The 15,657-nt window shown below is 32.5% G+C and overlaps 1 long non-coding RNA gene and 1 pseudogene across 2 annotated transcripts; one reads left to right on the top strand and one right to left on the bottom strand.

The window, feature by feature from the left end:
- Positions 1 to 846: 846 nt before the first annotated feature.
- LOC123918003 lies at positions 847 to 3,832 on the bottom strand. Of its 2 annotated transcripts, none has more exons than XR_006812653.1 (3): positions 3,587 to 3,832; positions 1,977 to 2,053; positions 847 to 1,332 (listed from the first exon to the last, which is right to left on the bottom strand). It is a non-coding gene; the product is annotated as an uncharacterized LOC123918003 (long non-coding RNA). The 2 variants fall into 2 exon arrangements; XR_006812654.1 differs by having other exon boundaries at positions 847 to 1,314; positions 3,587 to 3,830.
- Positions 3,833 to 13,066: 9,234 nt separating this feature from the next.
- On the top strand, positions 13,067 to 13,604 carry LOC123915028 (annotated as a pseudogene).
- Positions 13,605 to 15,657: the final 2,053 nt, after the last annotated feature.

The following is a 15,657-nucleotide window of genomic DNA, read 5'->3' as shown; positions in this document are numbered from 1 at the left end:
AGAAGCTTAAAATCTTCCAAATTTGAAAAAATCATTCACATTTAACTTTGTTTTAACTTTATCATCTACTAACAATCAGAAATGTGTCTCGTGTACAATTCCACTCTTGAACAAATAATGATATTTCTTGAAATTATTCACAATCTAGGTGAGGGGAGTTATGTGTAGATAAGTGGGGAGTCGGTGTACAAAATTGGTTAAAAAGCTTAAAATCTTCCAAATTTGAAAAAATCGTTCACATTTAACTTTGTTTTAACTTTATCATCTACTAACAATCAGATCTCTCGCCTTCTTGTATGTGTCTTGTTATGTCTCTCGCTCTACTCACTGCGTGCGATCTCTCGCTCTCCTCGCTGCAATGTGATCTCTTTCTCACTCTCCTTGTTGCAATTTGTTATCTGAAGCTCTGTTTATCCTTAAGACAGTTAGCCAAATTTGTTTCCCAACTCCCGAGTTATCTATACATGACTCCCCAAATCTGTATTGGTTATTATTTTAAGGAATCTCACAATTTGTTCACCAGTGACATTGTATATGTGACACACTTCTGATTGTTTACAAATGATGATAAGTTAAAGGTTACTGATTATTTCAAGTTTGGAAAATTTTAAGACAGTTAACCAGATATGTTTTCCAACTCCCCGGTTGTCCTCACATGACTCCCCACATCTGTATTGGTAGTAATATCAAGTAATCACACTATTTATTTATGAGTGACATTGTATATGAGTCACACTTCTGATTTTTTTGTAGATGATAAAGTTAAAACTAAGTTAAAGGTGAATCATTTTTTTAAGTTTGGAAGAGTTTAAGAAAGTTAACCAAATATGTTCACTGACTCCCCAGTTGTCCACACATGACTCCCCACATCTGTATTGATAATAATGTCAAGTAATAACACTATAAGTGGCAACCCCTGGTTGGGCTTGTTTTGTGATTACATTGAATAAATACTAAAAAAAATAAGGTAATCCTAAACACCATGCTTTAAAGTGCCTATAATGCATTTAATACCTAATTAAAATTTTATCTACTGATCTTACTATCATACACACACTCACATTTAACACAAAGTCAATATTTTTAGTAAAAAATAATCACAAACAATTTACATGATTTTCCCTAGAGTTTTGCATTTGCAATAAAAATGCAACTTGCTCCTTCAATATATCAACTTGTGAAGTGTTGTCCTTGAGCGAATTGATTTCAGCTTGCATTTTCTTCATCTTCTCATTAGCCTTGGAGGAAGATGTCAAACTTGCATAGTGAGAAATAGTAATGAGTTGAGATGGTATTTTCAGCTTGCAATTTATCCTGCATATGTAAACAGTCCTGCATATGTAAATAAATTTTATTTCTAAGTTTGTTCCTAAGTGGACCAAAATCATAATAGTTCAGTGAACCGGTTCATTATTTCGGACTCGAACTAAACCAAAACTGGAAAACTGGACATCAACATTAACATATAATTGCATACCAGCATCCAAACACTACCAACACTAATTACACCATACTAGAAAGTCCCTATAACACAACTCAATATTTATCTACTAGTCTTATTATCGTACACATGTCACATTTAACACAACTCAATATTTTTCAGTCAACAACAGTAGAGAAGTTCCTATAAAGTCATCTGATATCCCTTATGGAACACCATTGATATTATTATGCCACAAAAGTAGTAATTATAGTTAATAATAATAATAAAGTGACCCCTTAAATCTAGGAGTAATAATGGGAAGCACAAAAGAGAAATGAAAGTTCAACATTGGACACATTGCTACATTAAAGAGTGCAATATTCAAATAAAGAAACAAAATGATATAGTCTATGACATAAAGAGTGTCAAGGTTCCACCTATAAACCAGCTGCAGTGTACATTATGAGCTGCAACATACTTTCAAACTTAATAAACACTGATGCATGTTAAGAATAGTGAAAATTGGGAGAACAAGAGTTACATGATGTGATACCTGAACCTTAGCTCCACAATATGTGCTCAAACTTGGGATTCATCATTCATGCTAAGTAAGTAACCTCAAGAAGCAACCTACAAATGAAAAAAGTGGCTAGAGTTAAATTCTTACAAAATGTGTCGGTCATTACAAATTAAGTTCATTGTACAAAAGTGAGACTACTCTTAAGAATATTGTCTCTAGTGCAAAACCAACCATACAACACAACCACTAAATTCTCTCAAACAACCTATAGAGACCAGGCTACCTCTAAAACACTGGTAAAAGATATAATACCAAATATCAGGTTGGCTCTATCTTGTGTCCATTTTCATTAAAAGAAGAATTTTGAGCAGATCAAATTGCATCAAAGAAGAGCATTCCTTTGTTCAACTTCTAATTTGCGAAATTGGAATAAATTAATCAGATCAAAACATCTGTACACATTGAGCATAGAAACATATCAAGTAAACACCAAAAAACAGTAGCCACACTTCAACACACCAGATAGAACCCCTTAGTCAACAACAACTATATTACACATGGAAATGGGAATATATTCTAATGTGCACATATAGAGATCAATATCACATAACTATATTACATAAGTACTCTTAACTTAGACAAAAATCAAGCGAGAAAACTATCCAAGAAAGTATGGTTGAAGCCTAAGTCAATTCAAAACAAGATATTATCGATTTATAACCAATTCAAAACAAGATATTATCGATTTATCATGACAGGTATGTGGTGCAATCTAAAAGTTGCAGAAAATGATATGTCAGACACTATGGGATCTCCTTTCATTACTCTACATATTGAACTTATGAACAAGCTAACCATTGATCACATCACAAGTAATAAGTACTTCTACTATAGCTTAACCACAAATAATAAGGAACTCTACTATAGCTGAACATGCTCAAATATATTCTCAACTCTTACGACAGGTGGTGCACGCCTAAGCTGACCATTTTACTCAAATACATAGAAAGGTTCTTCGACAAATAAAAACGGCGTTCAACTCGCCAAGTGATTACAAGTCTTCTTAATAATATTAATAATAATTATCGGTTATTTTCAATATTACTACAAGCTATCCTAAACTAGAAACTAATTCATACTACACCATATCTTCAAGTTTAGTTCAATCCTTATTCTTTCTACACTTTTTTTTTTTTTTTTTATATTTTCGCCTTATTTATTTTTCCCGAGGTCCCTAACATTTTGAAAACAACTCAATTTTCATTCCCTCTTTTTGTACACACTTTGCCTTCCACTATCTTTTGAGCAACATGGAAATAGTCGGTTCAATTATCAAATACATCTTTGATCTATCCAAACCATTTTAATGTAGTATAACAAACACTAATCAGTCAAAATCCCAAAATCAAGTTAAAAAATTGTTATTTCCATATACAATTTGCAAGATCTAATTTCATGAAAATATATTAAGCTAGTAAGAACAAAACTATCATCTATGAAGCAATTCAGGAACAAATTTTGTGGAAAAAACAAGAATCACAGAAGCTCCTTAAACTATGATTTATACTTTATATCCTAGATCGTTTATCCCCCAATTTATACCCTAAATTGTTTGACCCTAATTCATTTTAAAGAATGCTTACCTTAACAATATGTGTGAGCGTGAGAAAAAGATTGCAACGAGGAGAGCGAGAGAGAGAGAGAGAGCAGAACGCGGCGGAAGCGATGAAGGTGGCAGGCAGCGGCGGTGACGAGATGGAGCAACAAGGTGAGAGCGTGTGGTTACGTTTTTCAGAAACAAGGAAACAGGGAAGAGAGAGAGAGAGATTCACATGTGTGCAGTGTTTTAAAGAAATAAAAAATAAATAGAAATGAATGTATAAAATGGATGTATAAATGAACAGTTAAAAAATGTGGTATATTTGTTGGAGGTGTGTGTCCCAATAGCATTTCTGTTAATATAAACCTAGACACTATTAATACTCTTTACAATGTAGTGAATTCAAATCTCAAATAAAAAGAAAAAGAGTATATATAACACAATAATCTCATAATATTTGTTCAGAAAAACAATAATATCATCACAACCACCACAATCTTTCAATCCATAAACAAAAAGAAAAAGAGATGAAAACTGAGCAACCCAAAAATCAAAGAAGCAAACAAAGTATGAAAGGCTGAACAAAACACATCTCCACACCATCATTAATTACATTAATTTACAACCCAATCTCACCTCCATTATCTTCAACATCAAACCATCACCTCCCTCTACCAACCTAAAATCATCAACAAACAGAAACAAAAATGAAGAAGAAGTGAGAAAGAAGATTTCGCCGCGGAAACCAAACACCACCGGAACTGCCACATACACTCGCTGTCATTGTTGCTCCCACAAGCTCTCTTGCGATTTCTCTCTCACGTGTACCTTCTCACTCTCTCTAACGTTCCTGAGTTTGTTAGGAAGAAAGATGGTTATCATCACCAAATTTATGTTATTTATTTCTATGTTCCTAATAATTCTCGTCACATTGCAATTCCAAGAGAGTAAGAGTGAGCTACCGGTGTTTCACAAAGTACACGTGAGCATTACTAACAACATGACCGGTTACCAGCTTGGTCTTAAATGTAAAGACAAAAATTATGATTTTGGGTTTCGAGTGATAAATTTTGGTGAGAGTTACACTTTTAAATTTTCACCTACGTTGATTATAGGAAAATCCTTATATTTTTGTTATTTTCATTGGACTAATGGAGAACACTACTTCGACATTTATATTCAAAACCGAGATCAAGATTGCGGAAATACATGTAATTGGGTAGCAAATGAATCAGGACCATGTAAGATTAAAAGTGAATCTATAGACTGCTTTGCTTGGAATCCTGATGTTGTTGCAGCAGAGATTGAGCGTGGTCATACTCATAATCTGTAACATGCTACTTAAATTTATGTAAATTGAATAATAATCATAATAAAATAATATATTATGAATTTTTCTATAGTTAATCATTATGAATTGTTAGTTTGATCTTGCTTTTTTTCTCGAAATTTTTATATATATGGTTTTTTATATTTACACGTTCTTTTTATGCACTTTAATTAAATATTTCTTATGTCTCGTTTATTCTATAATAACACCTTTGAGTTCTCATTTTTCTATTACTTCAGTTTTTCTTCAGTTCTTATAAATCCTATTGTATCTATACTATTATAAAGCTGCTCTTGTGCTTGTTATTGTTCTGCAGGGTTCTGTATGCTTTCTCTTACCCTTTTTTGAATCTCTGTTTGTGTAATTGACAGGTTTTACATTTTTAGTCTGTGCAGATCTTGTGCTGACTAAAAAAGTGTTTAATATATTTGTCTTTTAAGTTGTTCGTGGGCTGGGGTCGTCTCCGGTGAAATTTTCATTGGATTCCCTCATGTGTGCATCTATGCCCTCAATTGTATTTTTTTGGTTGACCAATTTGTAGAAAAAAAAAAATTGGATGGTCAGGATTTCATGGGAGAGAAAATTAATGAGAGAGGATCCATCCCCGTTGTTCGTAAAAGCAATTTGTTCTATTTTTTTTTTTTTTTGGAAAGGCAAAAGCTAATATAGTAATAAACCCAAGCATAAGGAATGCTAAGGTAAAGAAATAATAGTACAGGAATTCATTGTCTAATACATGGTATACACCTCTCATAACACTACAGGAAAATATGAACATCACCACTACATAGAATTAAGCTGAATCACCGATACTGAGATTAGAAAACAGAGATTTACTCATCCAGGCATAGAATCAAATTAAGGATAGAACATAAAATCTAAAAAAGGATCGAGAAATTTGAATCTCTTGGGATCTCGCTCCAAGTCACTAGTGAGCATCCAGACGGTTGAAGAACATGCGATGATGCAAGAACTTCAAATCTAGAGCCAAATCCGGACAAGGATTTTGAGATTCAACCAAAAAGATACCGAAAACTCAATCACCTTTCCTTTACAAGATTCTACGCCACAGATTAAAAGTATGAGCAGAATCCACTTCCGGTACCAATTTGATTCTCTTAAATATCGCAGCCGCAGTAGGTTTAATAGTCCACACAGCCAAGACATGCTCTAGGATTCAAATATCAAAGAATGAAGTTATAGTCTATGCTGCTTGATTTAACTTTTAGCCAATTCCAAGACCACCTTTTCACATATTCAACCATATTGATCAAATTAATTTCCTTATTTTTGAACAACTTCTCATTTCTGGACCTCCATATGCACCAGATGCAAGCGAACCATATCACCCTAACTCTCTCGGTGAAAGCTCTTCCACTTCCGATAAGACCTTCGAATTGCTCTAAATGATTCATCCCTTCTTTATGCAATGTTGTTGATATACCCATCCATTTCGAAACATCGTACCAGATACCTGCAAAAATCGAACATTCAAAAAATAGATGGAAGACCGATTCCTCGGTCCGACACCCACTACAACACATCAAAGAACCTTGACCGATGACACCTCTCCTAAACAAATTATCTTTTGTAGCTATTTTATTCTGAAGAAGCCTCCAAACAAGACATGAGACTTTTGACGGGATTGATTTATTCCAAATCTTCATCCACGAGAGATTGGTCAAAATTGTATTAGTCTCCATGATCTTCTTATAGGTTCCTTTAACAGAATACTCATTAGATGTCTCTCGATGTGTATTGAAACAAATACAATCACATGTGTATTGAAACAAGATACACAAATGTGAACTTTGTCAAAAATAAATAGAACAAACTTGTTACAATACACATGTGATTGTGTATCTTGTTTCAATACACATGTGATTGTATTTGGATCCTCGGTTGCAAACTTGTTGGCCATTAGATTGATCTATAGGTTAATATACAACGGGATTAAACTTATTAAAATAATACAGTAATAAAACATTCCAAATCTATAATCCACATCCCTTAATCTCCTATTACCAAACAGTTGCCTTTTCTCCTTCACAGACCATTGCAGCTTCACTTAACATTCAAGTTAAATATATTTAGAGACCAAAAGATAAAGATAAAAGTGGTGAAAATCTCGACTTAAAAATTAAATTTTGTGTTACTTTTTTTCTTCAAGAAACTTTTTATAATATTTTAAATATGTCTGCGATATAATAATTCAAAAATACGCATTGGTTTAACAATAAAAGACTAAAACTGCGCGCATAACTTTGTAGGAACCAATAACATACTCCATCCGTCCTAAAATATAAGAGCTAGTTTGACTAATGCACGTATGCCAACGCGCACAATTGTGATCGCTAATATCTTTAATTCCGCATTAGTAAAAATTATAAAAACTTGATATTTTGAAAATACTCGTCAAAACGAATCAAACAAGATCTTATATGCTAATATTTATATCTATATATTATTAAAAAAATACGGTTAAAACAAGATAAATGAATAGTATCATTTAGTCAAATTAGCTCTTATAAAATGGGACGGAGGGAGTATTTGATCCTAATTTTTATTTTCTATTTCCAATTTTTATTTTATTTTATTTTATTTTCAAAGTATACAGTGATAAGTTGATAGCAGTAGGGATGGTTCCTATTCTGGAAAATTTTGTTTTTTATTAAAAAAAGCAGTGTTTTAAAAACCGAACCGGACCGATCAGTCGAACCGGTTGAACCGGGAACCGGACGATCGGCGGTCTGGTTCAGTAGTTGGATCGGACATGCTATTGAACCGGCCAGAACCGGATAAAACCAGGAAAACCGGGAAAACCGGCGAACCGGCGGTTTTAAAAAACCGCCGGGTTAAATGTTTGTGCTTTTTTTTTTTTTTCACTGATTCAAAAAGAGAGATCACGAGAAAAAAGATGGAGATCTAGAGAAATAAAAAAATTGAGAAGGAAAGAATTAAACTAGATCTCAGGACAATTTGAGAAAGAAAGAACGTAAACTAGATCTCAAAGAGAGTGTGACACGAGAACGAGATGAGCAAGACCGCAAACACAACATCAATGATGCAGATTTTCTGCAGAATTGTAGAAATTGAGATAAAAGAAAACTAATGACAAGGAGGAGTAGAAGGTTTGAGAGGAGAAGGTGAATCTGCAGAACTGTAGAAATTGAGATAGAAGAAAACTAATGACAGGGAGGAGTAGAAGGTTTGAGAGGAGAAGGTGAAAAAAACTGATGTTGGGAGGGAGGCGCTGCTGAAACTGAAAGTGAAACATTTAGCAAAATAGGGTTTTCTTTCTTCATTTATTGCCTCTCTTTCTTTCTTTTTTTTATTATTTAAAAAAATTGAAAAATTTGCCTTTATTTTGAGATTCCTATCGTTTTGTTTTGGCTATTTATTTGCCTTTTTAATAGATTTTTTTTGAACTACTCTTTTTTAATTAATAATTCTAGTTTTTTTTTTTTTTACAAATAATAATTCTATCCGGTGATATTTTTTAAAGACCAAGTTATTCGGTTTAATAACTATATAGTTTTATTATAGAGGCCGGTTCATTCCACCGATTTAATCCGATTTAATCCGATTTATCATGCAATTCGACCAGTGACCCGGTGGTTCGACCAATGAACCAATGAACCAGTACCATCACCGGTTCGATGTCCGGTCCGGTTTTTAAAACATTGAAAAAAAGTAATAATTCATGTAATTGTGTGTCTTTGTAAATAAAAGAATACTGACAAACAAAAAAGGCAACAATTAATAGTGCGCATTTAATTACTACGTTCGTGAAAATGTCGTGATGAAAATTTTCGCTGTATATAGCACTACTGCTTATTTTTTGGTATTTTGACCAAAAAAAACTTTTTTGGTATTAAAATAAACTTTATGATAACTTTTTTGGTATGAGATTGACCATATAAATTAATTAACACTATTTACGTTTAATATAACCATATATGGTAAAATCAATTAATTAGTTAATTGATATTTTTAATTATGGAAACAAAAATAAAGTATCATCCATCGTCGGACTCCATAGTAGTATTGATCGTGTTGACCATAAGAGTGCGACTTCGCCGGCGTTTGCGGTGGTTGAGAGCGTTTGAGACCCCTGTTGAAGCGGAGGGGGGTTGTGTACCTGCAGGCACTCCGACGCTTAAGTCAGTTTGTGTTTGTGAAGGTTTTCTTTAGCTAAATAATGCGTACCTTGCAAATGAAGTGGAGTCACATATATATAGCCCCCAGCGCTGGGCCAAGGCCCTTGATGGCATTAATGGCCATCAAGTGGCTGCCGGAAAACGGCTAAGGAGCCATGATGTGCAGTTAATGCTCATCATTCCGGTGTCTAGACGTTACAGAAGCCATGGAGAATTAGCCGTTGATATCTCGAGCATCTATGGTGTGCTCGGTGATTAGGGGTTATCTCGACTACACAAGTTCGTTGACTTATGTACAGCTCGGCCCAGAACAGGTATATATAACAAGAAATTGACCTGAAGTTTCAATATCTTGTATTTGTTGAGTGAAAAAAAAAACTATCATTGTATAGGAAAATCCTTATATTTTACCTAGATTAATTATAGGAAAATCCTTATATTTTTGTCATTTTAATTGGTATAATGGACAACACTATTTTGACATTTATGTTTAAAAACGAGATGAAGATTGCGGAAACACATGTAATTGGGCAGTGAATGAATCAGGACCGTGCAAGATTTACTAAGTAAAATATAAAATGAATTAATATTATAATATGACTTAACTGAAGTTAATGAATTAAACTTTAAAAATATATTTTGGACTATTAAATAAAATTACTTCTTTTTTTTTGAACAACATAAAATTACATAAATGGTAGTGGTGGTGGTGGTGACCTTTTTATTGGTGATTAGAAACATATACGTAAAAAAAAAGTAAGAGTTTTTTATTTATTTTTTTAAATATTTGCATTCCCAAAAAAATATAATTTCTATTATTAAAATTTATTGATTCTTTTAAAATTTTCCAAATATAAAAAAGCTTCCTAATATATAAACTATCATGAAATCTTGATCGTAAAAAATCTTTTGAAAAAAATCTCTCAAAATCCATTCAAATCATGTGTTAAAAATCTTGATTGTAAAAAAATCTTTAGAATCTCACAAAATCAATATAGTCCAACAAAATCTCATAAAATCATCAAGACTTTGTTTGTCAATATTGTCTCATAAAATCTCAATCAAATACACCCTCCTTAGTGTCATTTTCGATTTTAATTCTCCAGATTTCATTTTTTAAATAAATAAATAAATAAATTCAAATTAATTAGTTAATGAATGCTCATATTCCAAATATTAATGTCCACTAATTATGTGGGTTCCCAACTTACTGTATGTGATAGAGAGAAAGTAGAATAGGTTGTTGTGCATTAATAGTTCCAATGCCTGCAATAATTATTTGCATGTGCATGTCATCAAGAAAATAATACTTTTTTTTACTAATCAAGAAAATAATACTAGTAATACACTAATACGTACAGTTATTACTTTTGTTTTATTTATTTATTTTGGTTAAGGTTTTATTTTTTATACTAGTATTTAATTTTTTTTATATGAAGTTAATATATATAGTTTTTTTTTTTTTTACAATATGTATACATATAAAGTTAGTATAATACTATTACTGTAAAAAAAAAAGTTTTTATGTACTATTTGTGTATATAATGCAATATATATATATATAGACAGGTCGTAATAATATTCTCATAGAAACCTAATTTTAACGAAAGAGTCATGAAGTTTGTCTAAACCTGTCGATTTTTATGGGAGATTTCGAATATTATCAATCTGACCGTTCAATATCACCTAATTTGACTAACAAACAAATGAGAAAAAGAATTTGGATCATCGAACTCCAAATGTATAGACAGATCGTAATAACAATCTCAAACCTAATTTTAACGAAAGGGCGTGAAGTTTGTCTAAACCTACCGATTTTTATGAAAGATTTCGAATATTATCAATCCGACCGTTCAATATCACCTAATTGGACTAACAAACAAATGAGGAAAAAAAATTGATCATCGGATTCCAAATGTATAGATTGATCGTAATAATAGTCACCAGATACCTAGTTATAATGAAAGGACCATGAAGTTTGACTAAAACTACCGATTCCGACTGAAGATTTTGAATTTTATCAATCCGACCGTTCAATATCACCTAATTGGACTAACAAACAAATGAGAAAAATAATTTTTATCATCAGACTCCAAATGTATAGAAGATCGTAATTATAGTCTTATCGGAAACCAAGTTTTAATGAAAGGGTCATGAAGTTTGTCTAAAACTTGGGTCAATAGTGTTCAAGTTGATTTGGAGTTAGAACTTAAGTCAAATAATTCTTTATTTTTAAATTTTACGTTATTTATATAATTTTTAAGTCATAAACTTCAACCGAAGTATAACTCGTAGTTAAAAACTAGGGTTAATAATACTTTTGAACCGAAGTATAATCCATTATCAAATACTATGATTAATAGTGATTCAATTGAACCAGAGTATAATCTTAAGTCAAATTATATATTATTTTTAAATTTTACTTTATTTATATAATTTTTAAAACATTAACTTCAATGGATTATAACCATTAGTCAATTACCACACTTAATAGTGTTTTAGAATAATTTTATTTAATTAAAGATGATACGGGTACTCCCTAATCAAATATAAATTATATTAACATTTGATTCAAAATAATTAAGTTGCATAAACATTATATAATTCATTTTAATCCATGTAATTACATGTTTAAAATAACAAATATAGTGTATTAATCCTAAAAGTTAAGAAATAGACATGTATGTATAAGGTGGACTAAAATGCACAAAAATGAACACAGCCAAGTGGTTAGTTAAATTTTAAAAAAAAAATCACAAAATGTTGTGAACAAGTATCGAACTCACACGCGTGCTATATAGAGATAAAGCCTGCAACCACTCAGCCACGTGAATGAATTGTTAATCTATGTTGCAAAATATGATATATATATATATATATATATATATATATATATATATATATATATATATATATATATATATATATATATATATATATATATATATATATATATATATATATATATAAAATCAGCATTGATAAAAATATATAAATTAACATCATCTTCAACCTTCAGTCGGGTCAATTCGACCCGGTTTCAGATCCGCGATCCAAGCTTAATACCCGTCAGTATAATGTTCATTTTAACGGCGAAAATAACAATTAATTATCCAGAAACATCACAAAAACCATTTACAATACATTCATGCTTTTAATTTTGATTCAAATGGTCTAAAATAAGAAACCTAAAATTAAAATATTCAAAAACTTAACTGTTTAGCAAGGCTGTTACGTTAACATCAACAGATTTGTTGATGAAGTGGTATGTTCGTTCTTATTTTCCAACTTTAAATCCAGATCTATTCATTCTACCGATTGATAATTAACTCAGATCTATTATTTTGGTTTTTTTTTTACGTTTTTTTTTCATGAAGATAACTCAAGTCAAGAAAAACTCCAGCCACTACCTTCAACCATCTACACCATGAACTTCTTTTAATAAATCAGATCCAATCAATCAGGATGAGAATGAAGATTTTTTTTTTGTTTGATTTATTTGTGAACATGGAAGAAGAGATTATTTTTATTTTTTAATAGGAATGTAAGAAGCAATTTGTTTGTACAGAAAATGATGATGTTGTTGTGATATTGTTTCAATTGATTTTAACAATAACAATTAAAATTAATAAAATAATATAAAGATTGAGGTAATTATGTAACTTTTATTATGATAGGGACTTATTTGCAATATTAATATACATGAAGATACATAGTAAGTGGTATGTACCATATAATCTTATGTGGCATTTGAATAAGTCAACTTACTTTTCTATTGCCCACGGTGGCAATCTCACCAAAGAGGCTAATTTTGTGGCCTCACGCTAGAATTTTCCATATTATATTCATCAATTAATTAATCAATTCACAAAGCAGAACTAAAAAGACTTCCGTAGCTTCCAAGTTGAACACCAAAACCTATTGTCCACGTTTTCCTTTTTGACTTTATCATCTATAATATAAATACGAGGTGTTCATTTCAAGTGTTTCTCAAACATTAAACATTCACACGTACAAGCATAATATAATACTCATGATGAAGAGACAGAGACAAAACGAAGAAAAAGAGAGCATAGATTTAGCAACAAATCTAATGCTACTCTCTTCTCATCGTACCCAACAAAACAAAAAAACATTATTTTCTCAATTAGTTGAGTTTGAGTGCAAAACATGTAACCGCTAATTTTGATCTTTTCAAGCACTAGGTGGTCACAGGGCAAGTCACAAGAAGCTGAAAATCGATTCAGAAGAAGCAAAGAAAGTGAATATTAATAACAATAAGCCCAAAATGCATGAGTGTTCAATTTGTGGACAAGAATTCAAATTGGGTCAAGCTTTGGGTGGACACATGAGAAGACATATATAGAATTAATAATGAAGGATCTTCAATTAATTATCAAGTGATTACAAAATCTTCTCCTGTTTTGAAAAGATCGAATAGTAAGAGGATTATTATGTGCTTGGAATTGGACTTGAATTTGACACCTTTGGAAAATGATTTCAAGTTGTTGTTTGGAAATAAGGCACCTATGTTAGAGTATGAGCTGCAGGAATGCTCATTGGCAAGCTAAGCCCGCGTGTGAGCCAATTGCAGCTGCTAGGCCTGCGCGCGCGTGGTTGCTTAAGGCCCAAGTTAGTTGGTTAAGTTTGTTAGTTTGTTGTAACCACTTTGCAAGTACTATATAAGGGCTTGCCTATGTCTAATGAGAACTAGTGATTGCATTTGCCTTAACATTTGGTATCAGTTTACCTCCAAAACGATCCAATCCTTTGATTCTTAACCACAGTTACAAAGATTCATCGTTTTTTCGTTTCTTGCTTGAAGATTCCATGGCGGAATCAAGCAGTTACCTGCAACCATCCATCCCTAGATTTGATGGACACTATGATCACTGGTCGATGCTAATGGAAAACCTGCTGAGATCCAAAGAATATTGGAATCTCATTGAAGATGGTGTGTTTGTTGCTTCTGCTGGAGCATCGCAAGAACAAATTCAACGTGCACATGAGAGCAAATTGAATGATTTGAAGGCGAAGAACTTCTTATTTCAAGCCATTGATAGATCAATCCTTGAAACCATTCTTGCAAGAGGTACAGCTAAAGAAATATGGGACTCAATGAGACAGAAGTATCAAGGATCCACCAAAGTGAAGAGAGCACAACTTCAGGCTTTGAGGAAGGATTTTGAAACCCTCAACATGAAGATTGGTGAATCCATTGAGGAATATTTCTCAAGAACTCTGTGCATTGCTAACAAGATGAGTAGTCATGGTGAGACTGTGACACAGTCTATGATTGTTGAAAAGATTTTGAGATCTTTGACATCTAGATTCAACTATGTTGCTTGTTCAATAGAAGAATCTAATGATACAACAACCATGACAGTTGATGAGCTGCATAGCAGTTTACTTGTTCAAGAACAAAGAATGAAGAGTCAGAAAGATGAGCAAGAACAGATCCTCAAGGTCTCTAATGGTGGAAGAGGCTACAATGGTGGTAGAGGAGAAGGTTCTTACAGCAGAGGTCGAGGTAGGGCCAGAGGAAGAGGGGGAAGAGGTGCTGCAATCAATAAAGATTCAGTGGAATGTTACAACTGTCACAAACTTGGTCATTATCAAGCTGATTGCCCAAGTTGGGAAGAAGATCATGGTAACTATGCACAATTTGATGAGACAAAAGAAATTCTCCTGATGGCTCAAGAAACTGCAGTCAATAATTCAATAGAATCTGATGATAAGCTGGAGTTGTGGTTCTTGGATTCAGGTTGTAGCAACCACATGGTGGGAAACAAGAACTGGTTATTTGATTTTGATGACACATTCAAAGACTCAGTGAAATTGGGTGATGACTCAAAAATGGCTGTTGAAGGTAAAGGAAATTTGAAGTTGTACATCAAAGGTTTTGTTCAAACTCTCACAAGTGTGTATTATTTGCCTGGATTGAAGAACAACCTATTGAGTATTGGTCAATTGCAGCAAAAGAATTTGACAATTATTTTCAAAGATGATACCTGCAAAGTGTTTCATGATGAAAAGGGTTTAATCATGGCCACAGCAATGACTTTCAATAGAATGTTTGTGATCAAAGCACTTGTCATAGTCCCTCAATGTATGAAGATCTCAGGAGCTGATGACTCTACCCTATGGCATCAGAGATATGGCCACTTGAGCTTCAAAGGTATGAATATACTGACTCAAAAGCAAATGGTTATTGGCTTACCTAAGTTGAAAGGAATCAAATGAAAAATGTACAAACTGTATGAAAGGCAAACAACAAAAACAATCTGCACCTAAGAAAAGTTCATGAAGAGCTAGCACAAAGTTAGAACTGGTTCATTCTGATATATGTGGACCAATTAGTCCTGAGTCAAATGGAAAGAAAAGATATTTCATTACCTTTACATATGACATGAGCAAAAAGACATGGATTTACTTCATGTATGAGAAATCTGAGGCCCTGACCATGTTTAAGAAGTTCAAAGCATTAGTTGAGAATGAATGTAAGCAAGCCATTCAATGTTTCAGAACAGATAGGGGAGGTGAGTATACTTCATCAGCTTTCAATGATTTTTGTGACACTCATGGCATAAGAAGACAGCTTACAGCAGCCTACACTCCACATCA

The sequence above is a fragment of the Trifolium pratense genome, linkage group LG3 (genome assembly GCF_020283565.1).
Source record: "Trifolium pratense cultivar HEN17-A07 linkage group LG3, ARS_RC_1.1, whole genome shotgun sequence".
Lineage (NCBI taxonomy): Eukaryota > Viridiplantae > Streptophyta > Magnoliopsida > Fabales > Fabaceae > Trifolium > Trifolium pratense.
Note: the sequence above shows the minus strand (reverse complement) of the source record. Positions and strands in the feature narration are given on the sequence as shown.